Genomic DNA, 27455 nt, shown 5'->3' with positions numbered 1-27455 from the left:
TTGGATCGTAGATATTTGTTAGGTAGATGCATTTGGAGGGTAGAGGCAAGGGAGGGGCAAAGAGAGGGGATGAAAATATGTTTGTGTGCTGGGATAAGTTGAATATAGATAAGATAACTGGGCAGCTCAAGCCAGTTCAGTTGGAGCAGGGAAATGCAGTGATGGGTATTGGATCTGTGGCCTGTTGAAAATTTTGAAATTTTATAGTAACAGGAGGAGAGTTTAGACTTGAGGGAGGATTGCATATTAGTAAGGATAGAGGCAGCATACAGGAGGGAAGGGATAAGGTAGGTGTTAGCAAGAATGAGTCTGGTGGAGGGAGAGATGAAACGGTTATGGCGGTAAAGCATGCCAAGTTTCTTATGGGTTGTTTTGATATTTACTTGTAGATGGCTATCAAATTTTAGCTGATCAATGAGGATTCCTAATAGTTTAGCAGTGGAGACTATTTCAAGAGGTGTGTTATTTTTGCTGGTGATAGAGAATGAGTTTTTATCTAGGGTGGTGGTTTTAGAAGGGGAAAATATCATTAGTTTAGTCTTGGTTGGATTTAGTGCTAGATGGTTGTCTAACATCCATTGTTCAGTAGAAGAGAAGGCATCTTGGGTTAATTTTGTTAATGAAGAAGTGGAGGTGGCAGAGCGGATTATTGTCAAGACATCGGCATATTGGATGAGGTTGGCATTAGGGATGGCATGATAGAAGTCGTTAATGAAAATATTGAGTAGAAGTGAATCTAGAATTGAGCCCTGGGGCACACCTCTAGGAGTATTTAGGAATGAATAAGTAGCTTTTTTCCACTTGCCTATTTAATAGATAACTGGTGAACCATTTGATAGAGGAGTGGGATAGATTTAGTTTAGAGAGTTTCGTAAAGAGAATGTTCTGAGAGATGGTGTTGAAGGCCTTAGAGAGGTCTAAGAGGAGGGTGGATACAATATGACCCGAGTCATATGCTTTGTTTCCAGTTTCTAGGAAGGAGAGGAGAGTGGTGGTGGTGCTATGCCTGGATTGGAATCCATGCTGGGTAGGGGTGAGAAGGTCATTATTTATAAGATAGGGTAAAAGTTATAGGTGAATGCATTTTTCGAGAAGTTTAGAAATAGGGGATAATATAGCGATGAGATGGAAATTGGGGATATCATTGTTGTTGCCTCCTTTATGGAGTGGAATAATAAAGACCTTTTTCCAGAGCTGGGGAACATGGCATTCTGAAATTGATAGATTTATTACGATGCAGATAGGGAAGGCAATGGCTTCTGCTGCTATCTTTAGGAATTAGGAGAGTATCTCATCAGGGGCATTAGAACATGGTCTCAAGTTTAGAAAAAGTTTTTTATGGTAGAGATGGGGATAGGGTTCATGGAGAAGAGAGGAGGTTGGGAGCTGGAGGTACTGGAGGAGAAGGGGGTATGTGGAGGTAGATGTGGGGAGCCAGGGTTATTAGTGAGGGATGATGTTAGTTTGGCTATGGAGTCAATAAAGAATGAGTTGAATTGAGTAGCTAATCCAGGTCTGAGGCATTTTGGACAGGCAGGAGTTTTCTTTTTTACCTTGGTTAAGGAGATAAGAGATTCTATCCCAGAATTTTTTATGGTTATTGTTATGATTGGTTTGGAGTGTGGAAAAATAGGCTTTGTGGACTGAGATAATAAGTTATTTACTTTGTTATGAAGTGTTTTGTATTCATTAGGGGTAGTGGTAGTTTTAGTTTTATGGTAGTGTTTTTAAGCTTTGTCGCAGAGTCGCATGGTGGCTAAGGTATTCTTAGTTAACCAAGGGACAGAGTTACTTTTTATGTGTTTCGTTTTCCAGGGGTCAAAGGAGTCTAGCAAGTTTAAAAAGGTTGTATTAAAGTAAGTAACATCATTTTCTAGGGGGTTCCAGTATGTTCTTTTTAGTGCATCTAAGAATGCATTGGGGTTAAAATATTTTAGGTATCGAGTAGAGATGTAGGTGTGGGATAGTTGTAGGGAGGAGGGAAGTCGGTGAGCAAAAGTAGAGCCAAGGAGAAGGAGGAAAAGGTAAGAAAAACAATCAGTTTGGTGGAAATAAGCCAAGGAGCTAAAGAGCAAGCCTGGAGATAAGAGGCTGTGCCAGATATTTAAGAGGGGAGATCATACAAAGACTGATCCAATTTTACAAAAGCTCAACCACTTCATCAATGTAGGATGGCTGTCGAACCAGTCCTGTGTACTGCCAGAACTGCAACCTTACTTTCCATACAGAGATGAGATGCTGATGGAAGATGGTATCATTTTCCAAAGGTCCAAAAGTTGTTATTCCTATTTCCTTACAGCATGAATACATTCAGATTTTGCATCATGGCCAACCAGGTCCCTATTCTACCAAAAGAAGGGTGAGAGGACTAGTATTTTGGCCTTCTCTAGCAAAATATATTGATAAAGTGCTTTTGTCTTGTTCAGTGTGCAACAGTACTAAGCTGCATTTGCAAAAAGAGCCACTTTAGTTAAGCCAAATTCCTGAACTACCTTGGTCAGCAGTAGCAACTGACATATTTGAGTGGAACAATCAACATTATTTAGTGTTGGTAGACTCTTATTCAAACTGGTTTGAGATTGATTTGCTACCTAACCTAATGTCCAGTGCTGTTATTACTAAGATCAAATGTCATTTCTCAGTCCATGGTAGTCCACCCAAAGTTATTTCTGACAATGGTTCTCAGTTTACCAGTCAATTGTTTCAGAGATTTGCTAAAGTCTGGAACTTTATCCATGTTACTAGCAGTCCTGAATATCCTCAGTCAAATGGCCTTACTGAAAGTGCAGTACAGAGTGCAAAGCAATTACTGGAGAGGCCAAAGTGTGACAATACTGATATCTTCTTGAATTTACTTAATCTCAGAAATATATCCTGTGACAATCTACTTGGCTCACCTGCTCAGAGACTTCTATCTAGGCAAACCAGAACAACCTTGCCTATCAGTTCTAGTTTGTTGGTGCCTAATGCTAAAAACAACAGAGCAATCAAAGCCCAACTTTTTAAGAAGGGTTCTTCTCAGAAGTCCAGCTGTGATAAAATGAGCAGATTTATTTTTCCGTTAAAAGAAGGAAAGACAGTGAGGATGCAAATGGCGAAAGGCTTTGATCAAATTGGTCAAGTAAGGTTTAGATATGCCAAGCCAAGATCCTGCTTAGTGGAATCTGAGGGTATAGAATACAGGAGAAACCACAGACATCTTCCTGTGTCAGAAATGATATTGCAGATTACCTATGATACAGACTCTAGATCTCAAAGCAACTCTGACAATGTTTGTACCAAACAACATGTCGCAGTATCCATTCCCATTCCTGATGATGTCCCAGTTGTCCCCAAAGTTGAACATTCCTTGAAGACAGTCTCCGTTGCAAGATCCAATTCTGCCTTTTATGTTACATGTTCAGGTCGCATTTCCAGACCTAGTGTAAAATACACAGCAACTTGGACATAACTGTTTTATATGCGTCTGATTTTGTATGATTGCATGTCAAACAACTAGTTCTGTATAACTGCATGTCAAAAGATCATTTCTGTAAATTGCATGTAATTGGATACTGTCAGTTCATATAAGGACTATTTCTCAAAGAGGTAGGATGTAGATCAGAGTGTGTGTATGTACCTTTAAGAAGCATTTCCAGATGTAAGCATGTCCATATAAATACAGAGCACGTGGAGGCAGCAGTGTCATTTTGAGAGAACAGCCAGAGTGTTAGCATGTATGAGTGTGGTAGTCAGTCTGTTTATAAGTTTATTTAAGTTTAAGTTACAAAGCCTCATTTCTGATGTGTTTGTGTGTAATAAAGCTGCTTGAACAGAACCCACGAATGCTCGTCTATTTTATCCTGACCAGACGAGCGACAGCTATTACTGTAAAAATATACTTATACATTTAGGAGATGTTGAACACTGAGGATTTAAAAAGGTGCATTAATGGGTTTGTCAAACAGATAATAGATATGCTTTGTAATTAGCAATTCAAACAAACAGAAGTGATGATAGAAACCTGGTAGGGCAGAAAATGTAAATATTATAGTTAAGAGATGTGGTATGAATCAAGTTCAGAAATAATAATATATGGCTATCATAAGGTTTATATTAGAAGTATAGAGGTGGAATGCTAAGCAGTGTCACAAAAACTGGGGGGTGGGTGGCAGGGCAGGAATTTAATAAAGCCTACTCAGTGCGCACATGGCCGTGAAAAGTTTTAGATTCAATAAACTCTGTGTAGCGGCACTCACTCACTGGCAAAAATGGTAAATTCTGTGGCATGCAAATTACAACATAAGTAGCTGAATTGTATGCCAATGAAGCAAACCAACACAATGCAGTGATTCAACAAGCTGTAAAGCAACCATGTAAACTCTGTGCTTGTGTTGCCTGTGTATTTGAAAACTTTTTGAATACAACCATGGAAAGGAGTCTACATGGAAACAGCAGCAAGTAACAATTATTAGATTTGTACAGAACTGACCTTAACATGTAACAGCAGACACATTATTAAATTATTAAACAGGGCCGATGCTACAAAATTAGAGTAACAATAGCAACAATCCTTTTTAAGTACCATGACATAAACAAAGCTTCACTCCCCCACCCCCAAATGAAGAATATACTCGTAACTGATGTAGACAGCTAAAAGTGTAAACCCCATGAAACGGACTATTCATACTGTCATGTAAGTATATGCAGTATGTAGTTGACAGAATACAGTCAAATTTTATCAAAAACTGTATTCCTCTGGCAGATATATATCAAAGTAATACCCTCCCTTGTGTTTACAACATTGGGCTCCCCATCAGTTTACCTGCTTACACGGTTACCAACCTTGTAGATTCAGGGTTGTCAGCACAGTGAAGATGCAAATGAGGTCAAAACTCATTAGAATTGCTGAATCACAAAAAAATTAAACCAATAAACCATGTAGGTAATTCCACAGTGTTTATTTTCAATGGATGGCAATAGTCAATGATGACATCAGAGTTTACATTTACAGAGATATACATGTAGGTCTGTGAAGGGTGAAAGTGCATAAGCAGTGCACAGTTCACAAGTTCTGTTTCATCCTCTTTATTTTTTGTTACATGTGCTGTCTCTGTCCGCATTATGTTATTTTTCAGTGTTTGAGCGATACAGCGCTTAGCTCAATCACAGGAAATGGAGGTATGAATGACAGGTTTCTCTATGCTTGATATGTAACTATTCCTCTGGCAGCACATGTATGTGTAGGGCTGGAATATAGATGGTCCTGGGTTCTAATACATGGGGTACAAACTTTAAATCAGTTTTTTGCTCCATGTTTGCATGATACCATGGGAATGGAGGAAAGTAGGTATGCATGGGGCGTGGAGATGCTTGCAGTGGCATGGAGGTGCACATTGTGCACTAATGAGCAACAATGATGTTAACATGCTCAGTTAAGGAGCAGTTGTTATTCATAGGTGCTAATTACAGCATAAACAGGCAATTTTCAGTCCTTTGCTGCAAAGCTGTTTCTGTGGCAAAGAGGAATAAGGCATCCATCCTGTTTTCTGAAGATACATTGGTGTGAGAGTTCAAATCCTGAGCTATGTAAAAATATCTCATGTATACTGTCATTTTCTACTGTGTATGTCACAGATTGGTTGTCCTCATTTCATGTATTTCTCCTTTTATTTTTTCAAATTCTTATTCCTATTACTTTTACCAGACATCAAATACATTACAGGTTTGACTGTGCTCATGTGGTTTGTGTGAATCACTGCATTACAAAAACAGGACAAACCAGACCACCTAGTAAGCAGTCAGCCACAAATATAAACTGGATATATTCAATTAATGCTCTTTGGCATCGCAAAAAACAGGCCTGGAGAACAGATGGAACTATTAGATGTTTGCAGTGTGGCTCACATTTGTGCACTATACGCAAACAGGTGTCTCTCGCATGTGTGTACACTTTGTTCACTATCGTGCAAACCACCTACTTGCTGCATTATGGGACTGTATATATCATGCTTCATTATTGGTGTTTATTCTCCATTTCTTTTGTCTGACATAAAAGTACATGTGAAAACATTATAAACAAGGACCCTATCTAACTATACATCATATATTTACAATACATTCATGTGCTGTCCCCCCCCCCCCCCCCCAGCACGACAACACTTTGGTCTCAGTGCTTTTTCTACACATATATCAACCACACAAAGTGTAATATATAATATTGTGTGCCCCATCATGGACAGGGCCAGTTGGTGATCCTCACAACCTCGCTCTGCTAAGCTCAAACATCTAACTATGCTCAGTAAGGATGCTTGTGTTGCTAGACACCTAGACTTCTAAACAGCCTAGTGCTATTACTGTTATTAGGCTACTAGCCTCATATAACGCTATGTAGCTATGTGCCTAGACAGGCCTCCCAAGCTGCTTTGCACCACATGGCCTGTCTTGTTATCTGAACTGTTGAATACTGTTATATACTTAGTGAATTTAAATGAATAAGTTAATTTTGTGTCACATGTATTTATTTGGTTGGGGTGATTGAAGATTGCTACTGTTATAAGCCTAGCTTGAAGTTGCCAGCCATGTTTTTGTTTAAACGTTTGTTTACTTCAGCTATAAAGGGGCAAACATATTACCCCCTGTCTTACAATTGATTGTGATGTTGTTGCCCTTACCTCTTGCTTAATTTCTTTCAGGGACATCAAGCCTCCAGGAAAGCTTGCCTTCTGCAGTTGGTAAGCCAAATAGTTTTATGTCAATTGTTGTTGTTCCTTCGGCTTTTTCCAGTTAGGGGTCGCCACAGCGGAACTCCGCTCCGCTAATGATTGGCAGTAGATTTTCACGGTACCGAGGTGCCAGCTCAACGCCCAACCTTCAACAAAGGCATGCCCATTCACACATGTCTTTTGAATGCCACTCGACCGTGGGGAGGAAATTCAGACCACACAGAAGGCGGTCCAGCCAAGAATCGAATGGGAGAACCTCTTGTTGTGAGGCGATGATGCTACCACTGCACCACTGCAGCTGTCTCAAATAGTTTGATGTCAGTAATGCTGATCAATTTTAACAAATATTGCAGTGTGTGAGTTTGATCTCAGGCATGTTGTGTTTTTTGCTGGACTGCCTGTAATAGTGGTAGCATTGTTAGCATATATTGTACTATAGTAGTGCTGGTATTAATGTATTCCTGTGTGACTTGTTTTTTATCACAGGTGATTGTCGCACTGGAACTGTGGGCACTGTGCCACCTGATGTCAGTGTAGCAGCAGAGTCTGATGATGATGGAGGCCAAACAGAGGCACAGTTGGGGGGTGCAGAGGTTGATTCTGACACAAAGGTTGACATACAGCCATCACCGGTATTTACATTGGACACAGCCAGTATGCTTATGCCTACCCAGTCCACTGAGCCCACAGATCTTGGACAGGTGGAGAGCGAGGATATTGATCAGGGAAGTATAGCTACTGCAGCTTCAGTGCCTGTTGAGTCTGGCCATAACCAAAGTGTGGGAGATGTGCCATGCAGGAAGATTTATAGGGGTGCTCAGAGGGTCCTGCTGTCCCTCCTCTACCTGTTGCAGGCATCTGTTCCCATGCCACTCAACATATATTTAAGGTCATCATGGATGCACAGACATGCTCCCATAGGTGCTCTAGACAAATGCTCAGGGTTGTGGATGTGCCACAGTGTGACATGCACGACTGCCTCCACTATGTTGCTGATTCACTGAATTGGATGAATGACATGTTGGAATGAGGGGTTTCTGTGATGGACCAAAGGATGTCTGTCATGGAATAAAAAGTGCCTGTGATGGAATGTCTGGTGGGAGGGGAATGGCATCCTTGTAGGCGTAGGTCAGTCACATCAACTGCTGTCAGCCAATGCGGTCATGCCCAAACATGCTCCCATAGTAGCAGTACTTTCACTGCTCCTTTAGTGAGTGCACTGTTCAAATTCAGATGTGGCAGGCCATGGTGTGGTGGTTGTGAGCATCCCTATGCAGGAAGCTAATCCAGCAGGTATCCATCACGTTCAGGTAGCAGTAGTGCATCTGACTGTGGGCATAGATTTGCCAGTACAATTCCTGGCAGAGCCAGTTCCTCATGGTTGGGAGCAACAATGATGAACTGCCACCCTTACCATGCATGGCTCACACCTGTACAACACAACAAGATGTAGGACAAGCACTCACTTTGGCTGTGTTCATGCACACACTCACACATCAATTTCACCTGGAGGACCCCTACAGACACACATACACAACATTTATTCATTTTCTCTATCTGCCCATTTTTTGTTTTGTCCATATGTCTACCTTCTTACTCACTCACCCACCTTTTGTGTCAGCCTTGCCCCCCCCCCACAACATCCAGTGCAAGTGATGATAATTGTGCTATATCCCGGTGTTCTAACTTTCTTATTCAGGGATACAAAATCTGTGTCTGATGCTCAGGATGCATACCTAACTTAGTGCTTACTATATCTGCATTTGTGTTGGAGAACTGTTTATTGTACTTGTGACTTATATTGGCCTTGGAAATGCAGAGAGTTCAGAGCATCCAAATTTCATATATAGTGAATGCTATTGTAAGGGTTGTGAATTCAGAAACTGCAATGTGTATCACCCCTTTGTAACTTCTTTCTGTAAAGACCACCATACAACACCCCGTTCAAGTGATGATAACTGTGCCATATCCCTGTTTTCTATGTTTTGGGTTCAGGGAGACAAAAGCTTGGTGTTTGATACTCAGGCTGCATAGTTAAGTTACTGCTTAGTATATCTGCATTTGTCATGTTTAACTGCTCATTGCACCTTTAATCTGTATTGGCCTTGGAAAGTTCGACATTTGATAGCATCAATATGTCAGAACTTTATCTCTTGTGGGGGTTGTGAAGTCAGAAACTGTTATGTGTATAATTACTTTCTGACATGTCACTTACAGGATTTTCCAGTCCAAATGTATGGTGCACATCACAGGTCACACCATGATATTCAGAGCTTAGGATTGTATGACAGCATGTCATTTGCTTTCCCTTTCTTTAGGTTTCTTCATTTAAATTGTTGTGACCACTGTGTGCATGATGCACCACATAGCACAGACACCGGAAACAAAGAACGAGGATCAAAAAAATAGTAAAATAGGGGATGTCATGTAACTAGTCAGTTGGCAGTATATTGCTGCTATGTGGACTGCCATAGCCTTCACTTTTGCCTAAAAAACATACACAAAGACCTATATATCCAATAAACTTGAAAATGCATTGCTAGCCAATGTTGGTCACCATTGTGCATTCCTGATCACTGTGTTTGTGTGATGATAGGCATCTTGCAACATTTTCAAATACTGTATGCACACCTAGTAAGCACATGATAACTGGAATTGGTGGCCAAACATCAGGATAAACAAATTGCAATTAGTGGGAAAGCCTCATTTTACATAGGGCTTGATCTCTGGTAGTCATGACTGGTGTTCGTGGGGAGTGAGCAAATGTCTCCACTCAGAGGTGGGGTGTCCAGGAGTCCAGAGTGTTGGTTGGACTCATAGTTAAGGATCATGGGCCCTGGTTACTGCAGAGGGACTATTCAGTCTCAGAATACAAATCTGAAGAATGGGATAGTGTTGCCAGGGCTGTGACCAGTGCTACGGGTATCCCCTGCACTGGTGGTCAATGTTGACACCATTACAATGACTTCTGGAGGAGGAAGAGGGATACCCTCGACTATTAGATCGGGGAATGTAGGACTGGGGAACCACACAGATGTGTAAGTATCAGTTATAGTGAGTACTTGTAAGAGTTAAAAGCTGATTATAGTCAAGACTGGTATTCATAATGGCATTCTGTTCTGTTCTGTTTTTTTCCACTGCTGCCACGGACAGAAGTTTGAATGTGAGGACCTATGCAATGAGATTGGCAAGAATAAGAGAAGCATGTGGTATGTATGCAACAGAACAGCACTGTTATTGTAGCATTAAAAGTTAAAGACGGCTTATTTGGTATTTAATAATGTTGTATCAAATTTAGCAAGCATATCTCAACTGCAAAAGAAAGTATGGATGCCTTAGTCTGTAGCACAAAGCAACAGTTCTACATTCTCAAATAACAGTGAGCATGCATCTCTCAGCTGTAAAAAGGAAACTAGGCATGCATTAGTCTGTAATGCATGCACAGCTCTTTATTTCTTCAAATACAGTATAGGACTACTGGTTTACAGTACTAGTATGCTTGTTTTTTTAGGGGAGACATACTTGCAATTTTGAAATTTCATGAATGGTTCTTTTAAACATTTTTATGCATATTTGCCTTTTTATTGTATTTAATTTATGGAACAGGGTGGGTTTTTAATAAAACTTTTACAAAGTTTAAATTTTTTTTTTATTTTATTTATTTTACATTTGTTGACCGGGTTAGTCTAACTGGATATATGTCCATTTTCAGTAGAGGCCCGGGGAGAAAAGCTCCACATAAGCAAAATATTAGCAACTACAGGTACAAATAAGTTAAAAAAAGTAACAAATTTAGGTGAATTTATTTCAACTTATATTTATTATATAATGTGTTATTATAATAGAATGTACTTTGGTGATAATGCACTGACAAATATTGGTTGCTTGCCAGTTTAAATGCTGGGAGGAAAGGTTTCTTAATGACTACATGACCATGGTTTCTTAAGGATCATGTGACCACTATTTTGGATGGTTATTTAAACCACTGACTGTTAGGAAGGTTTATTCTGAAGAAGTCATGTAGGTATATGCGACAAAAGTGTTTATTTTAATGTTTGTTTTTTATTTTAATAAAGTTGGATGTAAAGTTTTAAACACCATTAGGATTTATTTTATGGTGCACTAGAACATTGTGGTTGGCTGTCAAGCTGCTGAATAGTCATCTTCTGTTCTTTCATGAGTATGAACTAAAATAGGGAAGGACTACATAAATAAACATGTCCTCTGAGATGCATGCATGCTATATATTTCTAAGGATAAGACAGGAAAACATATACAACAGATAATTTCAACAGACAAATGTAGGAGTTAGAGTCAAGATGCAGTGTAAAATACAGTTTAATTTATGCACCCTACAAAACCGTGACCTAAATATCATCTGGCTAATATAAACATGGATATGAGGACTTAGCTGTGATATTTTAGGGTCATGCACTGTGTCATACAGGGAAAAATGTTCAGATGCATCACTGATTATTTTGATGGTGCTTAGCTGTACAAAGATCTTTTTGCCACTCTATGATGGACATACTATGACTGATAATGTTTCATGTGTTTTTAAGAGGTATCAGGTATGCTAAATCTCTATACACTGCATCTTGTACAAAATGCCACTAGTAGGTTTGTCTTACTGCCATTAGAAGTTAGAGGGCTAAACAGAAAACCCATCACTGGTGAATACACATGCAGAAAAATGTTACAAGTAAAGAATATTTATGATTTTAGCATTTAGCATTAATATCTTGTGCTCACATTCATTTCAAATTAATTTAAAATTATATAAATTTTACATTATAGCAAGAACCTGGAAGAGAAAAACTCTCTTTTAAAGAATTTATAGATTTAACCACTGTTGTATGCCACAAAGAAATGAGGTATTATAGCAATGAGATCTAGTTCTAATAAAGCAGTTTTGAAATATTGGGACAAACTGAAATCATTATTGGAAAAAAACATAGCGAAAGCGAAAGCTAACTGAATATTAATCTAAAGAAAGATGTAGGGCCAGATTCACGATGGCTTGCATGGAGTCTAAGAGTAGAGTAAGACTCCATGCAGCCATCATGTCCGACGAGCGATCCACAAACAGCCTATAGGGGCGTGTAAGAGAGCTCCTAAAACGGCTCTTACACGGACAGGGTTTGGATATGCAAATTACCTCACTTGCAGCCGAAAGGCATGCAAATGAGGTAAATTCGTGATTCAGGAAGCACAAACCTGTAGGAGCCGTGTTAGCTGCAGAAATGTACTCAGTTGACAACTGAGTACCATTCTGCAAATAGCACAGTGGAGCCTTGTCAGCTCCAAATAAAGGTTGCATATGTTCCAGGAAGCATGCCAATGGCCAAATATGTGGCCACTGGCAACGTAGCCACATGCAAAATTAAAATAAAAATGTTGATTTTTTTCGGCGATTGCCGATGTTTAAACGTAGTGCAGCACCGCGCAAATGGGCTGCACTGCAAAAAACCAGAAAAATAAAAATGTAAAACCCACAAACGTGGGTTTTATGAAAACCATCAATTTACAATGTAAGGGAATAGCAGGCTGAAAACAACATGGCCACCGAGTAGGGGTTGCTAAGGGGAGGGGTTGCTAAGGGGGGAAGCTCAGTGTAAGACATGTAACTAAGCATTAGTAGGCAATCCTATGTAAATGAGTGTTAGGATACTGAATCACACTTTTACATAGCAAATGAGCACATTCCCTGGAGTGTAGGAGTAGGATAAGGGGAGTAACAGAGTAGGAGATAGGTGACATCACACGGGGGTATGTATGAAAGAAGTGAAGCTCATTGGAGCAGAGTGGCATGTGAAAGCTGTCAGTTAGACATCATGGAAAGAGGTGTGTCAACAGGTAGACAAGGGTAAGCCAAGAAATGGAAGGTGTACACTGTGGATAACACCAAAGTTTCTTGCTGAGTGTGCATGCACGCGTGTGCGCGCTGGGAAGCCCGAGTAAAATGGAGTGCGCACGTGTAAACGTGAGTGTGCATGTTTAAGCTGGAGTAAGCATGTAGAAGCCTGTTTAAAGAGTTGTAAGTGTGTTTGCCCTGGTGTGCGTGCGTTTTAACCCGAATAAGCAAGTTGTAGCCCATCTAAGCATGTGTGCGCGCACGTTAGCTGCTGTGCACGTGTTTGCCCTTGTATGCTCGTCGCTCTCCCCTGAGGAAACAGACAGGAAAAAGGAAGCACAACAAATTGTAGGAAGCTACCAGGTACTAGCATAGCTAGCAGGTGAAAACAATCAGAATCAGGCAATTACACAGGCAGAACAGTAGCCCAGCCCAGCACTGAAAACTCTGCAAACAACAGTGCAGCATATTTCTCTCAAGAGACACTGCAACACTGGAGTAAGCTACTAGAAGTGAAAACTGAAAAAGCTTCACTCAGACAAAAAATGCTAGGGGCTGCCATAGCTGTTATAAGGCGACATATGCAACATGCTGAGGGTGGTGACAATGCAAATGCTGCCGGACAGTGAGGAGACGGAGAAGAGTGTACAGGCCCAGTGTCACCTACCAGGGGTTACATGAGCTGGAGATAGTGGAGTGCTATAGAGTGGACAGAGACCTCCTGCAGCAAATTGCTGAGCTGTGCAGGCCACGCCTCACACACAGAACCAACAGAGGGGAACCCATCCCAGTGGAAACCAAGGTATGTGTTGGCCTAAGAATACTAACAACAGGTACCTTCCAGAGACCAACTGGTGATATGATGGGGATATCACAGGCATCAGCATCCAGGGTACTGCACCAGTTCCTGGATGCCATGTCAGCACATGTCAGTGATCATATATATTTCCCCAATTCCCATGAGGTATTGGCCAGCAATATGCGTCTCTTCCAGCAAATAGCGGAATACCCTAAGGTAGTGGGTGCAATAGACTGCACGCATATACGCATCAAAGCACCAGCCGGTGAGCGGGGTAGGGCCTACATTAACTGCAATGGCTTCCCCTCCATCAACTGCCAGGTTGTGTATGATGCCCAGGGCATAATAATGAATGTGTGTGCTGGCTGCCCTGGAAGCTACCATGATTCCTATATCTGGCCTCTGATGCAGCTGTACCAGACATTTGCCAATGGGGACATCCCACATGGTCACCTACTGGGGGATGCTGGCTATGCACTGGAGCCGTGGCTGATGACACCCATCAGAAATGCACACACACCTGAACAGGAACGCCATAATAAGGCACACGCACAAACACGTAATGTAATAGAGCATGTGTTTGGGCTGCTCAAGTCATGGTTCCAGTGCCTGGACACATATGTGGAGCCTTGCAGTACTCACCAAATACATGTACCCAAATTGTCATGGTATGTGCTATGCTACATAATATGATTCTGCGAAAACAGCTGCAGCAGGACCAGCATAGGCCCGGCCCAAACAGCCCTTCACCATTGCCAAGGCCATCACAGGCAGAGCTTGACTCAGAGGAGGAACAACCTGAGCCTGCCCCGTAGGCAGAAGGAGGCATGCCCAGTATGCCTTGGCCTTGGCAAAGAGGCAACGCATAGCACATACACTGGCTCAGTAGGAACCCTGGAAATTATACCTCTCTCTGACTCACACATATAGTAAAAGGGATGCCTAAGTTGACACAACCTGCTTTCAAACATGTACAGGGAGTGTAGTATGTGCATCCAACATAGGCAGCCCTGCAGCACCACCTGAGGCATGATTGCCATGTGTTAAGCAATGTAACACCATGTAGTATATGCAAACTTGATGACCCTGAGTAACATCCTACCCTCACCAAGCATGATGCCACAATATGAAGACAAGATGATCAATTACAACAATTGGCTTAAGTATTGTTGTTAGTCAAAGGGGGTCTAATGCCTGTCAGCCTGGGATGACATGCTGAGCAAGACACGATGCTCCGCTAGGGATGGCTTGCACCTATCACCCCTGGCCTTTTGGATACTGGCAAAGGTTGTTGTCACCCCATAGTGCCTTGAATAGGTAAAGCTCAAAACACAAACCCACCTCCATAGGTATCACAAGGGATACGAAACTAGAAGTAATGCTACCCAATGCCAGAAGTCTAAACTGGAAGATGCATGCAGTCCAAACTCTCCTCAGCGTGGAGAATGTTGATATCTGTGCAGTAACAGAAACCTGGTTTAAGGCTTCCAAGAGCACCCTAGCACTACCAGGTTACACCTCATACCATGCTTTACAGCCCCAAAACATGGAACTAACTACAAAAGGAGGGTGAGTATCAATAATTGTCAAGGATACCCACACCCGCAGGTTGGTGCCACAGCATGAAGCAGCACAGACTATCCACGTGCAAGTAACAGTGGCTAAAACTGCCTCCCAGTTCGTAGCCTGCTACAGACCACCCTCCTAAATACAGGAACCCCACTTGGCCTACTTGAGAACACATGAAAATATGAAGGTCTCTCCAAACAACATTATATTGGGTGACTGCAACTACCCAAACATAGACTGGGAGCATTATTCTAGCTCCAACACCCTAGGCCAAAGGTTCCTAGAATTCATAAACCAAAATGCTATGGAACAACTTGTCACCACTCCCACAAGAGGGGTAAACATACTGGACTTGATAATCACCAACATGGGGACTCTATGGCCAAGAGAAGTGTATCCCTCACTGGTAAGATCAGACCATAGAGTAATCTCACTGGATAGTCACATCCTGACCCCAGTCCCTGGCCAGAAAACCACAGTGAAAAACATGTGTAAAGCAAATTATGCACTCCTCCAAACTGAGGTGGAATCCATTAAAGCCCTTGTGCCTGTGGAAAATATGGCCCAGACCTCAGAACCCTTTATAAATGCATTCTATGAACACCTTCAGGAATGCATGGATTATGCAATCCCAAATAAAATCAAGACCCAATCCTCCAAAGGCAGGCATCCTGTCTGGTGGACCCCAGCCATTAACAAACCATGCAAGAGAAGGAGGAAGCTACTACATGATAGAGCAAAACCCAAAAAGGGAAGGCATCACTGATCAGTATTATGACAAAAAACTATGGCCACACATAAAATCCTCTAAGGCCAGCTACGAGATAAAAATTGTACAGGACACTAAGGATAATCACAAGGCTTTCTTTACTGATGGTAGGAACCTGGGTGGGAATTCCCAGATATGCTCAGAATTAGTCCAAAATAACAAACGATACACGAAACCCACAGACATTGCCAACATCCGACCTGCCAGGTTCAGTGCAAACTCCCCCCCCACCAAAAGGCCAAATATCTATCCCAGCAGAGTGCTGGCCCCCCTGACATCGCAGATGCTTAGGTAACAGCCAGCATCTCCAAAGCAAAACACACAGCATCAATGGGACCAGATGGTGTCCCGGGCTGCGTCCAACATGAAGTCAAAGAAGAATTGAACTCCAAATAAAACTACTGCTCAATCTCAGCCTTACCACAGGATATGTACCCAAAGAGCAGTGTACAGCAACAGTGGCCCCTCTCCACAAAGGTGGTGCCTGAAAGGATACTGCAAACTATCACCTCAGAATCCTGACTAGCTTGGTCTGCAAAGCTATGGAAAGGATCATCATGGACCTCAGAAATAAAGATATTGGGGACCTACAGACACTGGACCCTACTCAGTGTGGCTTTTTTAAGGGCAGATCCTGCCCCTTAAACCTGGTTGAGTCATTTGAAACAGTCACCAAGGCCATTGATGAGGGGAAGGTGGTCCACACAGCCTACCTGGACCTTGCAAAAGCCTTCCATACAATACCCCACTTGGTCATTATAGATAAGCTCACCAGCTTAAATATAAACCCCTATGTCACTAGATGGGTTGCAAACTGCCTCAAGGACAGAACTGACATGGTCAGAAATGCTGGAGCCATGTCAGAGTCCAAACAAGCTACAACTGGCATCCCACAAGACTCGGTCCTGGGACCCCCACTTGTTTGGTATATATTTCTCGGAGGTACAGGCCAACATGGAAGGATGTGTGCAATTCTCTTTGAAAGAAATGTCCCTTTTGACAACTGGAATAACACACTACATGATGTACATTCCTCTTTGTAAAGACTGATGATGTCAGCACCCCATAAGTACAGCAGGAGAAGAGCAACCACCCAGTAATGCAAATAGCGTGCTGTGCTAATGCGTCTCTCTCAAGTGTCATAATATAGTTAGGTAGGGGTTTGAATCCTGCAAAAGCCATGTGTGCGTTTGTCAATGTGTGGTGGGTTTTGCTTTTATTATTGTATGACATATAATTATAACAGTAATTTCAATGCTCACATCAGGTATGTGTGTGCCACATACAGATATGTACCTGTGACCTTCAATAGTTCCTATGTGTGAAGCCTGCCTCATGTGAATACAGTTGTTACCTTTGCCAGCATATGCTGCAGATTCCCAGACCATACGCCATACATGTATGTTGATGACAATGCAGGCTACTGCAGTGATCTGTGTCCTAGACCAACTGGGTGACACACAGTCATGAAAGCTGTGATATATTAATGTGGGTGAGGGTTCATGTCTGGAGTATATGTCACGCATGTTATAACACAGCAAAGTCTGTGAGTAATGGACATCCAGTGTAGGTGTATGGCAACTGTTGCTGACATGCATAAAGACACCTTCTTGCTTAGGTGATACACCAAGGGACTGCACAATACCTTTGGAAATGTGAATATCACAGGATAGACAAGAAAATACTTGTCCATATGTACACACCATTACCCATTCTACATGATGGGTGCTGCCACCTACATGGTACTATTGGAATACTATGTTAAGTACATGCTGATGACAAAGTTACAGTTGTGTTACAGTAATAGAGCATGGCTTGAACAACAGGTATCTGTATGATACCCTTGTGGTGGTCATGTGTGTCATGTGCAGAATGCATTGTAGGCCATTGTATGCATTTCCAGTTGTGGATGAACATATCCCTAGTGTGTTGGCATGTAGGTGAGACTGCTATATGGCAAACAGTATTCTTCCCAGGGATATGTGGGGCTCAGTAAGAATGGCTACATGGTATAGTGTAGTACTGCAGGGATATCACTGACACTGGGTTTCCTACATCTGTGTAGCAGTTGAGGATACATCATGTAATAGGTTCATAGGTTCATACTAGGCTATCTTACCTAGGGCAGTTATAAGCCTAGCCAGACTGTGTTTGGCTTTCGCCACCCATTTTAAATGAATTTTGCTATGGCCTTTTTCCAGGTCAGTATACTCTGCCTCTGTGTAACAGTGACACAGAAGTGAGACGTTTGTGCTGAACCTGTCAGCAATGATGTTGGCAATGTATGTGGCTTACGTGTATTCTTTGTCATTTAGGACTACTTCTGAGCATATCTGGGAATTCCCACCCAGATTCCTAACATAACTAAAGAAAGCCTTGTGATTATCCTTAGTGTCTTGTGCAATTATTCTCTTGAAGCTGGCCTTAGACAATTTTATGAGTGCTCGTATTTTGTTTTACATACTGATCAGAGATGCCTTCCCTTTGTGGGATATTGCTCGATCATGTAGTAGCTACCTCCTTCTGTTGTTTTCTGTTATGTGGCTGGGGTCCACCAGAAAAGACGCCTGTCTTTGGAGGATTGGGTCTTGGTTATATTTGGAATTGCATGATCTGTGCATTCCTGAAGGTGTTCATAGAATGCGTTTATAAAGGATTCAGCAGTGTGGGCTGTATTTTCCACAGGCCCGGGGGCTTTGAAGGATTCCACCTCTGTCTCGGTTTTGAGGTGTGTGGAATTTGCTTCAGACAACCTTTTCACTGTGGTTTTCTGGGCAGGGGCTGGGGTTGGTATGTGAATATATAGTGAGATTACTCTATGGTCTGATCTTACCAGTGAGGGATGGTCTGGAGCATAGAGTCCCCATGTTGGTGATGATCAGGTGCAGTATGTTTTCCCCTCTTGTGGGAGTGGTAACAAGTTGTTCCATAGCATTTGAGTGTATGAATTCTAGGAACCTTTGGCATAGGGTGTTGGAGCTACAATAATGCTCCCAGTCTATGTGTGGGTAGATGAAGTTGCCCAGTATAATGTTGTTTGGAGAAACCTTCATATATTCATGTGTTCTTAAGTAGGCCAAGTGGGGTTCCTGGGTTTAGGAGGGTGATCTGTAGCAGGCTATGAACTGGAAGGCAGTTTTACCCACTGTTAGTTGCACGTGGATAGTCTGTCATGCTTCATGCTGTGGCACCAACCTGGGGGTGTGGGTATCCTTGACAATTATTGATACTCACCCCCTTTCATAGTTAGTTCCATGTTTTGGGGCTGTAAAGCATGGTATGAGGTGTAACCTGGTAGTGCTAGGGTGCTCTTGGGATCCTTGAACCAGGTTTCTGTTACTGCACAGATATCAACATTCTCCATGCTGAGTAGAGTTTGGACTGCATGCATCTTGCGGTTTAGATGTCTGGCATTGAGTATCATTACTTCTAGTTTCTTATCCCTTGTGATACCTATGTAGGTGGGTTTGCGTTTTGAGCCTTACCACCAGAATGCAAATCATTGACATTGGTAAACCGTATGACCCACAGCATACTGTCAAACCATGTCATACATAGATGTGACCCCAGGTGAGACATATGTGTAGTACAACACAAAGTGGCCACCAATATGAACTACAATGTATGACTACTGTGTCACATGGTGCATGTCACCCATGCCATGTGTGCACCACGCATCTACATGCAGAGAATGCAACTCCACCTTGTTCACAAATGTACACCTGCAACTGTATGCTGCAAACATCACACATGTACTGTCCAGTCCACAACACATACAGGCACAGGTACACACAACTGCCATGTGGCACATGTGCAGACATTACACTTTTGGAATTAACACTGGTGTATAAAAAACTACAATGACAATCATAGTGTTAATGCATCAGGCATGCTGGGATATACCCACAATGATATCATTACACTGTACTGTTAACAACATGATAATATTACTACAGTGCTATGTAGTCACCCTGTGCATCAGCACCATGCTATCCTGTTCCTGCATCAATGTTACAGATTGCAGGAGGTGGCACAGTTTCATCATATGCACAGGGTGTGTACTTGGTTTGCCAAAGTCTGCCATTGACACATCCAATCGACATGTATGTGTGTGTGTGTTAGTGAGGGACAACAGTACCACATGGGGCAATGTTGATGCGGTGTGTGTGTGTATGTGTTAGCCCTAGGTGTTAGCATTATGCATGTGTGTATGCATGCACACAGTTCCACCACATGGCTGCCATATATGGGTGTTTGTGGACAGCCACAGACTGTACCTGCCAGGTCATACAGATCACTGCCTCTGGCCATGGACAGGGTACCTGTGCCTGGCAGGGGTGCTACGGACAGTATCAGGTACTAAGCCAGACTGAGTACTGTCATCAGAAGCAGTGGGTTGCTGACTGGACACATGTTCCTGCTGGGACTGTCCAGAGCCACGTGCACGTGGTCTTCTAGGACGGTCTGATGACAGCACAGACCCAGCATTGCTGGGGCTGGTACTGGCACTATGGGAGTGGCTGCGGGTTTGTTGTCGCCCGCGATGACTGCCAGCTGCTGATGTTGCTGGCATACATCCACGTCGATGCCTCAACCATGCTGCATTGCCCTGGCTCATGGACATGTAGTTGTGGAACAGATCTAATGTGTCCCCCCCAACGTCTATCAATGACCTCGCCGACAGTATGGATGGCAGCCGCAATGTCACGCATAGTGTCATTCATAGCAGTGCGATGTGCTCTAAGCTCCCTCAGACCCTGTCTGGTGTACCGTTCCATACGTGCCTGTGCCTGCATTACAGCCCGGAACATAGCTGAGGTTGAAAGACCTCTGTGGGCACGTCTGACAGGGGAAGTACGACCACGGATGCTCCCACGAGAACCCCTGGACATCTGCCTGTGTGGTACCATGTCAGGACTCTGGCCATGGCTGCTGTGAGGGGATGCATGTGCCACTGATACCACATTACCCTGGTCAATGCCCACTGTATGCTGTCCCTCAGCTAAGGACATTGGTGACAATGGATGTATCGGCAGGATGACTGTGCGCATTGATGGGGTTGACTGCTGTGTACTGTCAATTGGCTAACCAACAACAGACCCTGTCACACCTCCCTGTGCCATTACACATGTATCATCATTATCACTATCACCACCAGTGGCTTCACGTTCCCTGCTGCACGCCAACAGAGCAACACCAGAACCTGTGAGAGGAAGACAGGAAACACAGTTTACAATGTGTACACAATGTTACCACACATGCACATGGGCACACATGCACACGGGCACACGGGCACACATGCACACGGGCACACATGCACACATGCACATGGGCACACATGCACACGGGAACACGTGCACACGGGCACACATGTACATGGTCACACGGGCACACATGCACACGGGCACACATGCACACATGCACACATGCACACGGGCACACATGCACACATGCACACGGGCACACATGCACATGGGCATACATGCACATGGGCACACATGCCCACATGCACACATGCACACATGCACAAAGGCACACATGCACATGGGCACACATGCACACATGCACACTCCTCAGTACAGCAGATACAAACGCACACACACTTGCAATCCAACACATACACAATACTGCTTGAGGGTATTATTAGTGTTAATATTATTATTACTATTAATAGTGTTGTTATTACACACTCACCAGCATGGATTGGCCTCATTGCTGTTACTCCAGAGGGACCTGCACAAATAAGAGAGTTATTGTCAGAGGCTACAACTGTGCCATTGATACTGCGAGTATGCTACAGTACAGTAGTACAACAGTTGGCTTTCACAGGTGTAGTGATGATATTCAGAATATCAATCTTGCACAAGAATAGGCAGGATAACAGCTACACACACAGTACACATCTCACACATGCATAAACTACCAGTGCAGAGAACAGTCAACTATAGATATGGCATGTTACCTGCACACTCCATGTCCACATGCTGGGTGGCTCCGGCCTCCATCATGACACATGTCTGTGGATGTTGTTGTTGTTGGCCTGGAGCCACAACACTTAGGAGTAGCTCCTCCACTCTGGTGAGGGGGGGGTGGATAAGTACCCCACCACCTGTGGCAAGCTGTTGTCTGTGGATATCAGATGCATGCTGACAGACATTTCTAATTAAATCACTGCAGTGATGGAGTACCTGCTCATATGTCCAGTTATGCATGCCTATGTCATTTACCCGACGGACAAGGTCTTGCCACAGTGCAGCCCTCTCCTGCTGGTTCTGGCTGGTCTTGGAAAAACAGTGTATTGAAATCCCGCACCAGGCTCTGGTGTATCTCCTCATCCTCTGCAGCTGAATAACATGGGTTGTGGTGATGCACCATCACCCTGGAAGGAAACAATAAATATGTGAGCAAGTCATATGGCACATGTAATACTCTACTGTACTGATATCACTGAACTGCCATATATAGCATCTGTCTGTCTATCAGGGGATACACATGTACATTACCACATATCAGTGCTCAGCCTACAACTGTGTGACAGTGCCTGCCACACTCCATACAACAAACTAGTATACACCAGCACTCGGCACACTGTTTGAGGTACACTGCACAACCTCACACTGGGGGTATGTATCAAGCTACTGGATGGAGAATATTGTCATCCCATGCAATGCATGCAATGCACATCTACAGTTTCACTGGTAATCCACCCTAGTCTTTGCTGCCATACCCCTACCTACACTGCAGTCGTACACAGGGAACTACTGCACAACATATGGAAATCTAGCATTTTAGTATCCCAATAACTGACACATCTTTCTCTGGCCTCACACCAAAGACACAGACTACCATGACAGACACAAAGACATGCTGAGCAATCACACCATTACAGACCTTGCACACAGTCAGTGTCACACTCATTCCACCTCACATAGTTGGTATTGCACTGAGTACATGTGTGTGTGCATTGTGTCATAGGTAGGTACTATGCTATTGGCCCTGGGCCTACAGCAGCATAGCCTTATGCTACCCTGCCCCTTGGGACACATGTAATGTGATTGTACTTGCTCCTGTCAAACAGTTACACAGAGGTGACTCACATGGCATATTACCTATCTCCATAACATTCATCAGGGGTATGTCTGACATCTACTAATGAGGAGCCTTGTTTGTTAATGCTGGATGGTTTAGTCCAGGGTATGGCATATTTGTGAATATCAAAGGGGAGGCTATTGTACACTTGTTTCCCATGTTCGCTTCTGACACCTCCAGTAGTAGGCAGGCAACCACCTATGTGGTAATTAATAGATAAAGTGTTTTGGAATGGGGTATGGTAGTCCTGTATCCACACTGGTGTTCAGTCCATGCCTTGGTCACCAGGCAGCTGTTGCAATTCATCTGCCCCCATGTCCCTCTCTCACTCTATATATATATATATATATATATATATATATATATATATATATATATATATATATGTATATATATATATATATATATATATATATATATATATATATATAGATAGATAGATATATTCATATACATACATATCTATAGACATTCATATCTATTTGTATATGTGTATGTATCTATATATATCTATATATGTATGTGTCTATTACATCTATATGTATATACATATTCTATCTATCTATATATGTCTATCTATACATACCTCTCTATGTATATATATATATATATATATATATATATATATATATATATATGTATATATATATATATATTTATATATATATATATATATATATATATATATATATATATATATATATATATATATATATATATATATATATATATATATATATATATATATATATATATATATATATATATATATATATATATACACACACACATACACACACATACTTATAAACATCCATTGCTGTACAACTACATGCACATCTTGGCACACAGAATGCCCACCTTTCATGGTGGGGATGTCACTTCTGTAACAGTTGTGAGACATACCATTCTGTAATGATATTGCACAGTGTTGTGCAGAATGCATTATGCTGTCCTCAGGCCGTATAGCTGTAGCAGGCCTCACTGGCTCAGTCCCACAGAAGTTCACCACCACATGACATATACCTGCACTGCATGCTGTTTTCAAAGCCACACACTACAACCTACATTGATATGTGCACATAGCAACCTTCAACTACATATGTATGTCCAGCCTTCGCTAACTGTTGCAGTATGTCCCTTGCCCTATGCACATCTTCATATACATATAGATATAGACTGCTGACACATATGAAGGGTTCACAGTATTTAGATTATTAGATTATGTAGTTTACATTACCTTTGTCTCTAACAGCTTTTTTCGTTTGGCTGGCTGGCTGACTGGCGGGCTGCCTGGATGGCTGACTGGCTTGCTTGCTTGCTGGCTTGCTTGCTGGTTTGCTTGCTGGCTTTTTTTTTTTTTTGGGTCTCTGTCTCTGTCTGTCTATGTCTCTCTCTCTCTCTCTCTCTCTCTCTCTTTCTCCCTCCAGTTGCTGCAATGATATTATTGCATGTGTGGACTGGCAGTACAGGCTGCTTTTGTAGGTATCTGCACATGTGCATGTGATGGCCTCTGCACCAATTGGTGGCCAGCATTTACTAATTGCATGCAACCTGCTGTGTGGTAATTGCAGTTCTCACTGTGATTTCAGGACACTGCTATAAAATGTTAGGTTAGGTAGGCGTAGGCCTTTCAGTTTTGCAAGGTGGGGACCATGCTGGTTTGCTGTGGATACTGTTGTGTCAGTCAGAAGGTTGGTATATCTCTCATATCTAAGGCTGTGTTGTAGCCACTGAAATGCATGTTGTACTGAAACCTGACTGTTGCTTCTTCCATTTCATTCTTCTCAGTGTGTATGTTAACTCACACCTGCTAATGCTAACACTGTTTACATGGGAGTATGTACTTTCCTGTGGGACTTGTGGATTAACTGATATACAGCTGTAGCTCTTGCAATGTGTTGCTATGGCTTCACTATTTTCTCTTTACATTCACTCCTTGAAGGCCTGATATTTCTCTTTTATGGAATGTGTTGCTATGGCTTTCCTATTTTCCATTTACATTCACTCCTTGTAATGCATGATATATTTCTTTCAGCAGTAAATTCTTATATGTTTGCTGTGGTTTGGTGGCACTGCATGCAGTCTGGTGAGGCCAAGGTCTGGGGTTTGACACTTACAAGGCTATCTTATTTTGCTGCTGAGCAGTAGTAGGTCCTTGTATTTTGTACTAATAGTTATGAATATCAGGCACATGCAGTGCTTGTAAACTGCTATACTGTCCTTAGTTTGTTAGATGGCTACATCCTTTGATATTTCTGTGTTGTACTCCTACATGAGGGTGTGCTTGTGGAAGTAATTCTACAGCTATTTGCAGAGTGTGTAAAAGCAGACAGGGTGATATGCCGGTGTGTTTCTGACACTTGCAGGCCTCAGATACTCTCAGGTATATATTTGAGCAGCCTCAGGGAAAGGTACATATCAGTGGGATACACCCGTGATATATTTCAGATATTCTGCATTTGTGACTGTGGGGACTGTGTGTGTGTTTTGAGCATATGTATTACTACGCCATTTCTGACATGCAAGTAGTGTGTACTTTAACTTATTGATGGTGAACATTACGTGGGCTTCCCCACCTTTCTGCCTACCGTTAGTACATTTCACATGGAGTCAGTGGGGCACAGGTAACATTTTTTGACAAATCAAGGACATCCCTGTAAATCAGTCACAGTTGGGATGTCTGGCCTCATACCTATTCAAACATGGTAGTGTTTATCCTGCTCTGATACCGTGTGTGGTTTGTAAGGTGCTACCGTAACATTATTACCTACTAGCATGGCTGTTTCTCTTATCACACTCATGTAATGCAATTCCACAAGAATTGCCACTAAACATACAGGGAACAAGCTTTGTGTAATGGCCTTCCTATATTCCCTTTACATTCACTCCTTGTATTTCATGATATATTTCTTTCAGCACCATGTTTTTGTATATCTGACATGGCTCAGTGGTAATTCATGCAGACTAGTGTTTCCAAGGTCTGGGGTTCGAGACTAACAGGGGTATTTTATTTTGCCGATGAGCAGACTACAGGCCTTGTCATACAGAGTGACTAAGGAACTTTTAAGCAGTTGTAAGCGGGTTTGCGCTGGTTTGCACGATGCTCACGCATGCGCACAGTCACTTAGCTACACGCACAAAAGTGCACACCCGCTGACTACTGCTTAAAAATTCTTACTCTCGCTAACACCCGCGCTAATTTCTTTTAAAGAAAAGAAAATGGGAAGATAGGAAAGTGGTGAAAAAGAGGGCACAAAGAGGGTAGGACAGTAGGAAAACAAGCTCGGGATTTGCAGGAAGGATGTAGGGAAGGCCCATAGCTGCCCATTACTTTATCAGCAACAGCTGTGCATATGTGTGTAATTTGGTGTGAAATTTGAAACCTTCCACCCCTGAGAGAGGGGTGAGGACAACAAAATATGTTGTACAGCCAATTTTAATTATCAGTTGACATGTCCAGCAGACATGTCTGCAAAATGGGCAGCTATGTATGGGGCGTAATTTTTTTGTGGGAACAGAGTGCCCTTTTTTATTTTTTTTTCAGGTGAGAGTGGAATGCGAGGTACAGGAAGTAGGTATATTTGGGGAGGTAGGTTGGGGAGGTTACAGACAAGACAAACAAGACGCATACAGGGGTGGAGTATGACACATGTGGGGGGGAAACACAATTGACGGGGACGGATGTTTGGATATCACAAGCCCATGAGCCCACAGATGGCAACAGTGGAACTGAGATCCCCACCCATGGGCAGTTACCATTGCGCCTTCACAGCCCAGGCCGGAGCTGTGCTGGGGGCTGGATAGGATGGGCAGACACACCTGTGTGTTGCGCCACTCTCGCCTCAAGCTGGCGTAGGGGATCAAGCACAGAACGCCTGATCTCACAACGCACCACAGACCGGACACTATGTAGGGTGAGTGGAGGCTCTCCTCCGGCCATGCTTGCAGAGGGGGGGGGTGAGCCTCATCCCCTGCAGCGCTTCCACCCGAAGGTGGAACAGGGCCACCGGAGGAGGAGGTCCCGGCCTGGGCACTAGTGCCAGGTGCACTCGCCAGCTAAGGTGGGAGAGGTGGGTCCGCTGGAACCCACCTTCCCTGTTGTCCTATGTTTAGCAGTATTATATGGCATTTTGGGTTAGTAACATACAACACCATTCAAAATTAGTTGTAACAGCATGCATCAGTATTCCCATTAACCAAACACCCATGAATTCCAAACATTGAGCAGCAAGCATAACACATGCATATTTAGAACAACAGTGGACATTCCAACAGCATGCAGGGTTCATTGGTGGCAACAGGCCATCAGGTATGGATATGTGAACAGGGCACATGCATCAAAGTACATGCAGATATGTATAAAACAACAGGACAAATGTCCATGGGAATTAATTGTGAATACACATACCCAGTTTGGTGTGGAATGGCATCATTTGTGAACATAGGGTAGAGTGACAAAATATTACATTAACAACTTAAACTACCTATACATATGCTGTACATTCCTAGTAGGTGCAGATATATATCCCCAACATGTATTAGTACAGTTTCCTATATGTAACCTTAGGAATGTTGGTGATGGGAATGTTAATGCTACATTAATATACATTCCATTTTTATTCATTCATGTTCATATCTGGCTGTGTTCAGGTACAGCATCCTGCTACA

Source organism: Protopterus annectens, chromosome 8.part0, assembly GCF_019279795.1.
Source record: "Protopterus annectens isolate FY-2018-M chromosome 8.part0, PAN1.0, whole genome shotgun sequence".
Taxonomy (NCBI): Eukaryota; Metazoa; Chordata; order Ceratodontiformes; family Protopteridae; genus Protopterus; species Protopterus annectens.
Note: the sequence above shows the minus strand (reverse complement) of the source record.